Genomic DNA, 11,304 nt, shown 5'->3' on the forward strand with positions numbered 1-11,304 from the left:
TCCCATTTTTGCGACATTTCACAGGCTAAGTGTCATTTTACCACCGTGTCATACCACTAGCGCCACATTCCATTTTGTCGTTATGCCGTTTTGCCGTCATCCCATTTCGCCGCCATCCCTATTTTGCGACATTTTGGATTGTGGCAAAAATGGGATTTCGCGTAAACAGAATGTCTTCCTAGTTGAATAACGCAGTATAGTAGTATAGTGAGGCTTGGCAAGAAGAATAAATCAAAAATAGGATGGCGGCCAAGGGGATGGTGTCCAAAATGAGATGTCGCGCTATTGTTATGACACGGTAGTAAGATTTAAAGGCAATTTAAAGTATGACGCTTGGCTTGTGAAATGTCGCGACAATGGGATGGGGGCGAAATGGAATGGCGGTGAAACGGCATGGCGGCCAAATGGGATATGGTGTCAAAATGGGATGTCGCGCTATTGTTATGACATGTTAGTAAAATGACGCTTGGCTTGTGAAATGTCGCGAAAATGGGATGGGGCAAAAAATGGGACGGCGGCAAAATGGGATTGCACCAAAATGGGATGTGGATCTAAAACCACCCCCACCACTCAGCGTAGAGGCTCTAAACAAGAAAAAATAATAATAATGAAAGGCATGCATTACTTTGTGGAAAGCGATATTTTTACATTTTTACATTTTTACAAATCGCGGTTTTAGGCTCGACGTGATTTGTAAAATGTTTTTACATTTTTACAAATCACGGGTTAACACTTGCTTTTAGGCTGCAGCATACCCCCTTCACCAACTATTCCCTCCTTCTTACCCCACCCCCTCTTCAACCAACCCTTCTTCACTGCTTTCAAGCTTCGACGCTCCTCCGTAGTAAATAGGTCAATTGTGTGGTGAATGATGAGCATATCTCCGTGCATTAGAATATATCTTGAGTGTTGATTGTGTAATGCATTATGAAAATATATCTGTCTTTTGTTCTCGAGGCAGCAACAGAATATACGCACTGCAAAAAAAAACCCGCCCATACAACTTAAAAGTTAAGCCCAATCAATTGCGTCATCTTGTGGCCCTAAAAATGAAAGACACAAATCAACTAACGAACATCAAGTCAATACGTTCTGTATCTGGGATGTAGATGCTAGGGATGAATGGTGATGGTGGAGGTGATGGTGAGTGCGAAGGTATAAAATCTAGATGAAGCCAGCAATTAGCGAGCGAATCGTTCGCCTAAGGGAGTGGCGGTGTTGTTGGCAATAATGAATCTGACCATTAATACGGTCGATTGGTGGCACCGGCACCAGGATCAAAGAAGCGGCTTTAATTAAAAGTAATTTCTTTCTCACCTTGTTTGTGGCACAACAGCTCGGTCAGTTGGGTGTGACGGAAGAGCATTCCAAGAAGACTGCTTCCTTAAAGGCATATGTACGCGCTCCCGTGTTTACAAAGTGTAGTTTGCCCACAATCGATGTCAAATGCATCATAAGGCCATATAATGACGATATGTTGCAATGCGCGGACCATATACATGCATTACAGCTTGTTCTAGCCTCTGAAAAAGTGAGGATGTCAACAAAGACGCGGAGTTATTTCCCTTGCGTCAACGTTCCCTCTGTTGGCAAATCTATAAATAGGACGATCTAGATCAAAATAAAAATTCAAATATCTCAACATTTAAGGGGTCCTAGACCACAATATCTTGCAGGGAACTTAATTTAGCATGTCTCCAGCTGTGGGTAAAGCAATTAGCGTGTATAGTCATCGAGTACATATGGCTTTAACGTTGAAAACATCTTGTAAATTACCATAGATCCGCGTAAGCTTTCACATCGAAAAAGTACTATTGAATTCGTTCCCTTGGACACGCATATTTATCATTAAAAAAAATTCAACAACTTGGCTATGTACCAAAAAGAAATAAAACCATGTTTAAAAAAACAAACAAAAACAAGTCGCGTAAGGCGAAATTACTACATTTACCGGCGGACTACGGTCATTGTGAAAACATGCAGTACGTTCAGTTTCATTCTGTGAGTTCCACAGCTTGACTAAATGTAGTAATTTCGCTTTACGCGACTTGTTTTTGTTTCTAGTCGCTAACAGGTACGAGTAATTCACTGCTATCATTTGACATACTGTACACATGAAAATGAAAGACACTCGTGTGTTGGGTTTCTTCAGAAAGATCTGTATCTCACTCTTGCTGTAATTAACATTTGAGTGGAAGCTTAGTAATATTATGTTGAGTGTTGTTGTTGGTGGTGGTAATTCTAGTGGTGGTGTTGGCGATGGTGATGCTTGTTTTATTTGTGTGTGTGTGTGTGTGTGTGTGTGTGTGTGCGTGTGTGTGCGTGTGTGTGTGTGTGTGTATGTGTGTGTGTGTGTGTGTATGTGTGTGTGTGTGTGTGTGTGTGTGTGTTTTACAGTTGCCCTACAAGTATCATCCTTCTATTGTAAGCAATCATATAGCACAACAACAGATCTTTCCAGGCTTTTTTACAAGCGGTAAGAAAATCCTTTTATTTACACAGACAGCTAGAATCTACTCCTTCGTTGGCTAGATTCTGAGCAGAGTGTTTTTGTTTTTTTATCAATGAATTTCGTAAAAATGTTGTCACCAGTATCTACCTGTGAAATTCAGCAAATGGTTTTGACACTGCGCAGGCAGCGGTCAGGCTGTTTACTTTTGATATGTAACCGTGTGCCGAAACACTACGATCACCTCGGGAAGCGAAGTGCAATCAAACAGGTTTGAAAATATTAGGGCTAATTTCTTAGCCCTATAAAAACTGTTATGCAAACCCGAAGGTTTCCATGAACATACAGACAATCGGAAACCACCAGACCCCATCACAAACAGAACTCTACAAACCACAGGTGTTGACTTTAAAGGCCAACAACTCGGGTGCAGAGTCCGTTGTGAAAGGAGCGGTAGCCTCCCCTGTCACAGATATATGCATGTGCAAGTGCAAGCTAGGATGTTAAGAGTTATATCATGTTTTCATACGTTTAAAAGCGAACGTTCGTGTTTTCTTTTTTCAACTGCTGTTAATCGCATTACAGCAGCTGTTGGAATCCATGCAGGCTCTTCAGATGTCTTACGTTTGACAATTCATTTAAAGAAGAGGATCACTAGTCTTGATCACTTGATGTCAGGGACACTGAAACTAATCATACCAGCTCCAGCATCCCCCCCCCCCACCCGGCACTGAGCCAGGTCTTAACGGTACCGTCTTTAAGGCGTACAAGATCAAGTTTAGCGCCACATATATTTACAAGGATTTGCTTGGGTGACACCTACGAAAATAATTCCGCACAAAGTTCCCGTTCAACACAGGAAGCAGCCACAGGCCGTCAACACAGGAAGCAGCCAGGCCGTTAACACAGGAAGCAGCCACAGGCCGTTAACACAGGAAGCAGCCAGGCCGTTAACACAGGAAGCAGTCAGGCCGTTAACACAGGAAGCAGTCAGGCCGTTAACACAGGAAGCAGCCACAGGCCGTTAACACAGGAAGCAGCCAGGCCGTTAACACAGGAAGCAGCCAGGCCGTTAACACAGGAAGCAGCCAGGCCGTTAACACAGGAAGCAGCCAGGCCGTTAACACAGGAAGCAGCCAGGCCGTTAACACAGGAAGCAGCCAGGCCGTTAACACAGGAAGCAGCCACAGGCCGTTAACACAGGAAGCAGCCAGGCCGTTAACACAGGAAGCAGCCACAGGCCGTTAACACAGGAAGCAGCCAGGCCGTTAACACAGGAAGCAGCCAGGCCGTTAACACAGGAAGCAGCCAGGCCGTTCACTTTGGGCGTGTGTTTAAGTTGAAGGATGCTCTTATTTTTTGTCACTTATTCCCTGTATCTTACTCCCTGTAAAGTATTCCCTGTATCTTACTCCCTGTAAAGTATTCCCTGTATCTTACTCCCTGTAAAGTATTCCCTGTATCTTACTCCCTGTAAAGTATTCCCTGTATCTTACTCCCTGTAAAGTATTCCCTGTATCTTACTCCCTGTAAAGTATTCCCTGTATCTTACTCCCTGTAAATTATTCCCTGTATCTTACTCCCTGTAAATTATTCCCTGTATCTTACTCCCTGTAAAGTATTCCCTGTATCTTACTCCCTGTAAAGTATTCCCTGTATCTTACTCCCTGTAAAGTATTCCCTGTATCTTACTCCCTGTAAAGTATTCCCTGTATCTTACTCCCTGTAAAGTATTCCCTGTATCTTACTCCCTGTAAATTATTCCCTGTATCTTACTCCCTGTAAATTATTCCCTGTATCTTACTCCCTGTAAAGTGTTCCCTGTATCTTACTCCCTGTAAAGTATTCCCTGTAAAGTATTCCCTGTAAAGTATTCCCTGTATCTTACTCCCTGTAAAGTATTCCCTATATCTTACTCACTGTAAAGTATTCCCTGTATCTTACTCACTGTAAATCATTCCCTGTATCTTACTCCCTGTATCTTACTCCCTGTAAAGTATTCCCTGTATCTTACTCCCTGTAACCTATTCCCTGTACCTTATTCCCTGTAACGCATTCCCTGTAACGTATTCCCTGTAACGCATTCCCTGTAGTGTATTATCTATAAAATGTCTATAATCAAAACCTTTTCCCTGTAACTTATTCCCTGTAACCTATTCCCTGTAACCTATTCCCTGTAACTTATTCCTTGAAACGTATTCCCAGTAACCTATTCCCTGTAACCTATTCCCTGTAACCTATTCCCTGCAACGTATTTCCTGTAACTTATTCCCTGCAACGTATTCCCTGTAACTTATTCCCCGCAACGTATTCCCTGTAACTTATTCCCTGCAACGTATTCCCTGTTACTTATTCCCTGTAAAAGCCTGGGCAGATCGTTGATTGTAAAAAACGATCACTTACGCGCGATGTAATGTAACTTTAACCTTTGCCGGATGCCGCTTTTGACTACACACTCCCGACGATGCGGGTTTGTCTGAACCCATACATTTGAAAGAGGGTTTTTACCGTTTATTCCTCTAACGACGATGCGGGTTTGTCTGAACCCATACATTTGAAAGAGGGTTTTTATCGTTTATTTCTCTAACGACGGGGTGGGTTCAGGGAAACCCACAGCGCTACTTCAGTGGTTGCATCGAGTTTCTCCCTTCACCGACCCAGTCTTGCAGGGGAGGGAGAGGGGGAGGGAGAGACTGAGAGAGACTGAGAGACTAAGAAAGAGAGAGAGAGAGAGAGAGAGAGAGAGACTAAGAAAGAGAGAGAGAGAGACTAAGAAAGAGAGAGAGAGAGAGAGACAGAGAGAGACAGAGAGACAGACAGAGAGAGAGAGACAGAGACAGAGAAAGAGAGAGAGAGAGTCTAAGAAAGAGAGTGAGAGACTAAGAAAGAGAGAGAGGGAGACTAAGAAAGAGAGAGAGAGAGAGACTAAAGAGAGAGGGAGACTAAGAAAGAGAGAGAGAGAGAGACTAAAGAGAGAGAGACTAAGAAAGAGAGAGAGAGAGACTAAGAAAGAGAGAGACTAAGAAAGAGAGAGAGAGACTAAGAAAGAGAGAGACTAAGAAAGAGAGAGAGAGAGATACTAAGAAAGAGAGAGAGAGACTAAGAAAGATAGAGAGAGAGAGACAAATAAAGAGAGAGAGAGAGACAAATAAAGAGAGAGAGAGAGACTAAGAAAGAGAGAGAGAGACTAAGAAAGAGAGAGAGAGACTAAGAAAGAGAGAGAGAGACTAAGAAAGAGAGAGAGAGAGACTAAGAAAGAGAGAGAGAGAGAGACTAAGAAAGAGAGAGAGGGAGACTAAGAAAGAGAGAGAGACTAAGAAAGAGAGAGAGAGAGACAAAGAAAGAGAGAGAGAGAGACTAAGAAAGAGAGAGAGAGAGACTAAGAAAGAGAGAGAGAGAGAGACTAAGAAAGAGAGAGAGAGAGAGACTAAGAAAGAGAGAGAGAGAGAGACTAAGAAAGAGAGAGAGAGAGAGACTAAAAAAGAGAGAGAGAGACTAAGAAAGAGAGAGAGAGAGACTACGAGAGAGAAAGAGAGACTAAGAAAGAGAGAGAGACTAAGAGAGAGAGAGAGACTAAGAAAGAGAGAGAGAGAGACTAAGAGAGAGAGAGAGAGAGACTAATAAAGAGAGAGAGAGAGAGAGACTAAGAAAGAGAGAGAGAGAGACTAAAAAAGAGAGAGAGAGAGACTAAGAGAGAGAGAGATAGACTAAGAGAGAGAAAGAGAGACTAAGAAAGAGAGAGAGAGACTAAGAGAGAGAGAGAGAGAGAGACTAAGAAAGAGAGAGAGACTAAGATAGAGAGAGAGACTAAGAAAGAGAGAGAGAGACTAAGAAAGAGAGAGAGAGAGAGACTAAGAAAGAGAGAGAGAGACTAAGAAAGAGAGAGAGATAGAGACTAAGAAAGAGAGAGAGACTAAGAAAGAGAGAGAGAGACTAAGAAAGAGAGAGAGAGACTAAGAAAGAGAGAGAGACTAAGAAAGAGAGAGAGAGAGACTAAGAAAGAGAGAGAGAGACTAAGAAAGAGAGAGAGAGACAGACTAAGAAAGAGCTAGAGAGAGAGAGAGAGACTAAGAAAGAGAGAGAGAGACTAAGAAAGAGAGAGACTAAGAGAGAGAGAGAGAGAGAGACTAAAAAAGAGAGAGAGAGACTAAGAAAGAGAGAGAGAGACTAAGAAAGAGAGAGAGAAAGAGAGACTAAGAAAGAGAGAGAGACTAAGAGAGAGAGAGAGACTAAGAAAGAGAGAGAGAGACTAAGAGAGAGAGAGAGACTAAGAAAGAGAGAGAGAGACTAAAAAAGAGAGAGAGAGACTAAGAAAGAGAGAGAGAGACTAAGAAAGAGAGAGAGCGAGAGACTAAGAAAGAGAGAGAGAGAGACTAAGAGAGAGAGAGACTAAGAAAGAGAGAGAGAGAGACTAAGAAAGAGAGAGAGAGAGAGACTAAGAAAGAGAGACGGAGAGAGAGACTAAGAGAGAGAGAGACAGAGAGAGAGACTAAGAGAGAGAGACTGAGAGACAGAGAGAGAGACAGACAGAGAGAGAGACAGACAGAGAGAGAGAGACAGAGACAGACAGTCAGATAGACAGACAGTCAGATAGACGGATAGACAGACAGACAGACAGACAGAGCAACTGACAACAGACATACAGACAGAGAGATACGGACAGACAAACAGAGAGACAGACAGTCTCTTGGAGACAAACAGGCAGACAGACACTGTTCCGCCGCTTTGGTAATTATGGGTGTAGCAGAACCCGCGCCGTCGGCAGAGGGATAGTTACAATCACTACTACTCTTTAAAAGTATGGGTATGTGTGAACCCGCGCCATCGGTAGTGTTTATGTAAATTATCATAATCAATTAATTCTGATGTTTTGTCATGTACACACTAAAAATTTGCAGACAGAGAGCAAATTAGGTGTGTGAGAGATACTTAAAATTTCAAAACGATACCTTTAATGGTTCCAGAGTTACAATGATTTTAGTGTGTCTCTGGGTACAGGTGAACCCAGGAAGCACGGCAAAGGTTAAGAACCAAATAATGTGGAGTTTGATCCGGTCAGAAATAACACACATCACCGTTCGTCCTGCTTTCGCAACACGCTATAGATCAGTCTCTGCGTCTTCTGGTTGAAAAAGAGACTAACGAAACAAAAAATATAGGACAGGAACACAGATGGAAAGCGAAAGAAACACAATGCCCTCCCTGCTGGGCAGATATATGTTTCTCTTTTCGTTTTTTGATGACCTTTTTGCGTGCAAATAAGCTGAGATTTGTCAAGCTTGTTCTGTGTCGTATTTTTCACGGTTGACACGCTATTAACTGTGCTCGTTAACGCCGGTAAAAACAGTGTGTGTGTATCAGGTTATTATTCACGTGCGAATATTAACAGTTACGTGGGGGTGGGGGGTTCACCTGAAGGCATCTCTGATATATGAACCAGAAAACAATCCGAGGACCGAGATGCAAGGGGATCCACCACATGAATGCAGATCAGGCGAGCGGACGATGAAGGTCGAGGAGGTACGGCCTGAGTGGTGGAGGGAGTGGGGGTGGTGGGGTGGGGATAAGATGGACGTCAAGGTTCAGGTTAATGTCCTTTGATCAATCGTGGTATCAACCGCATTATGAATATCATGAATGTAGTTAGGAATGCTCTTTGGAGTTGAACAGTATCAAAATAGTGATAGTTCAGTAAAGCTAGTGTGTGTTTGTGTGTGTGTGTGAGTGTTAGTGTGTGTGTGTGTGTGTGTGTGTGTGTGTGTGTGTGTGCGTGTGTGTGCTTGTGCGAATGTGTGCGTGCATGTGTGTGTGTGTGTGTGGGTGTGTGTGTGTGTGCGCGTGAGTGTGTGGTTGTGTGTGTGTGTGTGTGTGTTAATGAGTATGTGTCAGTGTGTGTGTGTGTGCAAATGTGTTAGCCCGGTTTGTGTGTATGTGTGTGTGTGTGAGAGAGAGAGAGAGAAAGCCAGACAGGCAGACAGACAGACTGAAAGACAGACGGACGGACCGTCGAACAAACACACAAACTGACAGACAGACGAATCAACAGATATACACACTAAAAGAGACAGAGGGAGAAGCATAGACACAGACAGACAAACAGACAAGAGACTGATCTAGAGACAAAAGGTGAAAAGCCAAGCAAACCGTCAACAAAAACATCATTCTGCTTTCTCAAATCAAGGTAATTTTCTCACTTACCAGAAAAACTTCTCCCACAGCTATTCCGCTGGAAACTGAACTGCCGTAAGGTGGGGGGGCTGGTTTAATAATTCCACACTGAGAGACTGAGACGGACGGCCTGGACTGAGAAAGTAAGGTCATCACACTCCAGACTCCACTTTCCGGCTGATCGTGGGCAGCGATGAGGGACAGAACCTCACCCACAGCATCTCCATCTGTTGCGCTGATATCCTCCTCATCCCCTCATCACAACACGCCCTGGAGTCGCTTTCACTGAAGATGCGGGCACAGCGAAAAACACAGCAAGAAGGTGGGGTGTAAAAACAAATGAGTATAGGCGATATTCGAGGGTTTCCTCAACTGGTGTCAAAAGCGAGTGGGGACGAGTGTAACGTGCACTGCTGAGACTGACACGGAAACTGGGAAGATTTCCAGAAGCGCTCACAGCTCTCTCTCTCTCTATATTGCACACGGAGCCTTTTCTAATCGTCAAACTTCTCCTCTCTGCAGCCCTGATTTCCGCCAAAACTTGTACAGTAGTAGAGACCGTCTGGTGAAAAATTCTCAAATCTCTCAGACACTGGGGTTGCCTTGCTTGCCAGGAGTGCGCGGAGTCGATACCCCTTCCTCATGCAGTCTCTCTTCGTTCAGCAACCCTCTCTCTTTCTCTCTTTCCCCCCTTTTCTTTCTCTCTTCATCCCTTCTCTGCCTGCCCGCGACTCGGTGTAGCGCCCGCGCGTCGAGGAAGAAGCAGTATACGCGGGCTGCCGCGAAGGCGTTTCCATGGAAACTGGTTGATCGGGGGGAACAATCTGTTGGGAGGAGGAGGAGGCAGGGATGAGAAGAGGGATGCTAGCTCGGGACAAGATAAGGAGGCATCTAAACACCCTCCGCTCTTTTTAACATGATCGGCACTAATTGCTCACCCCTTCACGATCGCTTCTGCTCAGTAATGTGATTCCTTGTACTTGCTATTATGTCAGTGTTGTCTGTTTTAAATAGTAGACTAGCTTTATGATAATTATGGCGCACGGCAATGTCACGGGGATAACTAAACGTTCCCGTTTTACAAAATGGATTTTGGTCTGCTGCTCACCGAACCTGTCGGTTGTTTGTGAAGGTTCGCCGTCACTCCTGGTAAGAACGCTTCTACTCTCAGTCTATCGTGAGACTAAGAGTCCGTGTTCTTGCTCTCAAATAGTAAAACTAAACTTGGCAAAAAAATTATGGCAACAAATTTTGCACCCAAATTAAAGCATTAAGTCCCGTGTAATTTCATTAAAACTTTATATGCCAGTTCAGGCCGTTCTAATTGACTATCAGGATCACTTTTTGGATTAAAGACATCTTTTGCAGGGATCACGTACGTCCCCGCCGCTCAAATAAGGGTACCCTCAAAATCGACCAGACAAAAACGGAAGGGCCCAATTAAAAATCAACAAAAAAATCACAATAGGCAAAACTTTGCAACGTTTTATACATACGACAAGAAAGTCGAATCAATTATCTCCCCTGAACAGGTTGATTTGTGTAGCTAGCTTGCGCCTTTCGGCGTGTGATATGCTATTCCTACTGATGCAGTTGTCGATCGCAAGAGCGGTCAAAAACGGGACTCTTGTGTCATTTTGTAGGGGTGTCATAACAAAAAGCGCTGTACTTTAGCAATGACTTGGTGGATTGCTTTGAAACTTTCAGAATAATTTACCAACATACTCGAAATACAGCGATGGAAATTTTGGATCGTTACAGATATTTGTTCAAATGTGGCGCAATGATTCGGAAACAGTTGTTAAACTCGTTATAGGATTGTTCTCTTGTGTCCAAAAAAGTCATGACTTTGCATGTCTACAAATCAATGGTTCATACAGATACTGTCGAAGCCGTTTCATTTGCGTGTAACCACTGGCGTAAATTTGCTGGTCATGCAAACACATGAGAAAACCTCCGCTGAGGTTGACAGAGTCTACAACATGGCCACGTTTGGCTTCGCACAAATAAATTCTGATATAATTATTGCTGTGTAGCAGGCAGTTAAATTGTAGACTGCCTGTGTTAATAGTAATTTAACATCTCCGTTTTATTCAAGCTGCACGGGTTTTTACAGACATCTTCCGTGGAAAATGGGGTAAAATAAAAACTGCAGTGCAAGCGATGCAACCGCTGCTCCGAACAGAGAACTCTTGGAAATCCTCATTTCGCTCCCTTGTGCGTGATTTAAAAAAAGTAGACCAGTATTTACAAGGTGAAAGAACAAAATGGAAAATTGCAGAGCGCTCTTCTATATTTACAGAACCAATGAACCAGTAGACCTTCATCGAACTGGAATGGAGCAAGGAATGTTTATTTGGATGTCATCCAGTGCACTGGTTGAATAACTGACCACAATGTTTATTGGAAAATGCGATGTCCGAACCAGAACGTTTTGCAGTGATTATATCCCGTCAGGGGAAATCCATAGATAGGCACGGCGCTGTGTCATGGTCATTACGTATATATACAGTCTTCTAGATGATCGAACGTGTAGCAAAGACCTGTACGTGTACGTGTTGATATTGCGTCACCCGTGACTCAGTTTTATTTCTCCAATGTTCCAAATCATACGTTGTTTTGCTCCCACCAAGACTGCTCTTGACAAACGCGTGACGTAAACACTAGATTTGATGACGTTACCCGTA

General features: G+C 43.5%; 1 protein-coding gene across 1 annotated transcript in view; it reads right to left on the reverse strand.

The window, feature by feature from the left end:
- The window catches only part of LOC138981148 (uncharacterized), a 203,091-nt gene extending 193,849 nt beyond the window's left edge, over window positions 1-9,242 (reverse strand). The window contains exon 1 of the mRNA XM_070353986.1: window positions 8,648-9,242. The gene's annotated coding sequence lies outside the window, so the exon portion shown is untranslated. The remainder of the gene's footprint in view (window positions 1-8,647) is intronic.
- Window positions 9,243-11,304: the final 2,062 nt, after the last annotated feature.

This window comes from Littorina saxatilis, linkage group LG12, assembly GCF_037325665.1.
Source record: "Littorina saxatilis isolate snail1 linkage group LG12, US_GU_Lsax_2.0, whole genome shotgun sequence".
Classification (NCBI taxonomy): domain Eukaryota; kingdom Metazoa; phylum Mollusca; class Gastropoda; order Littorinimorpha; family Littorinidae; genus Littorina; species Littorina saxatilis.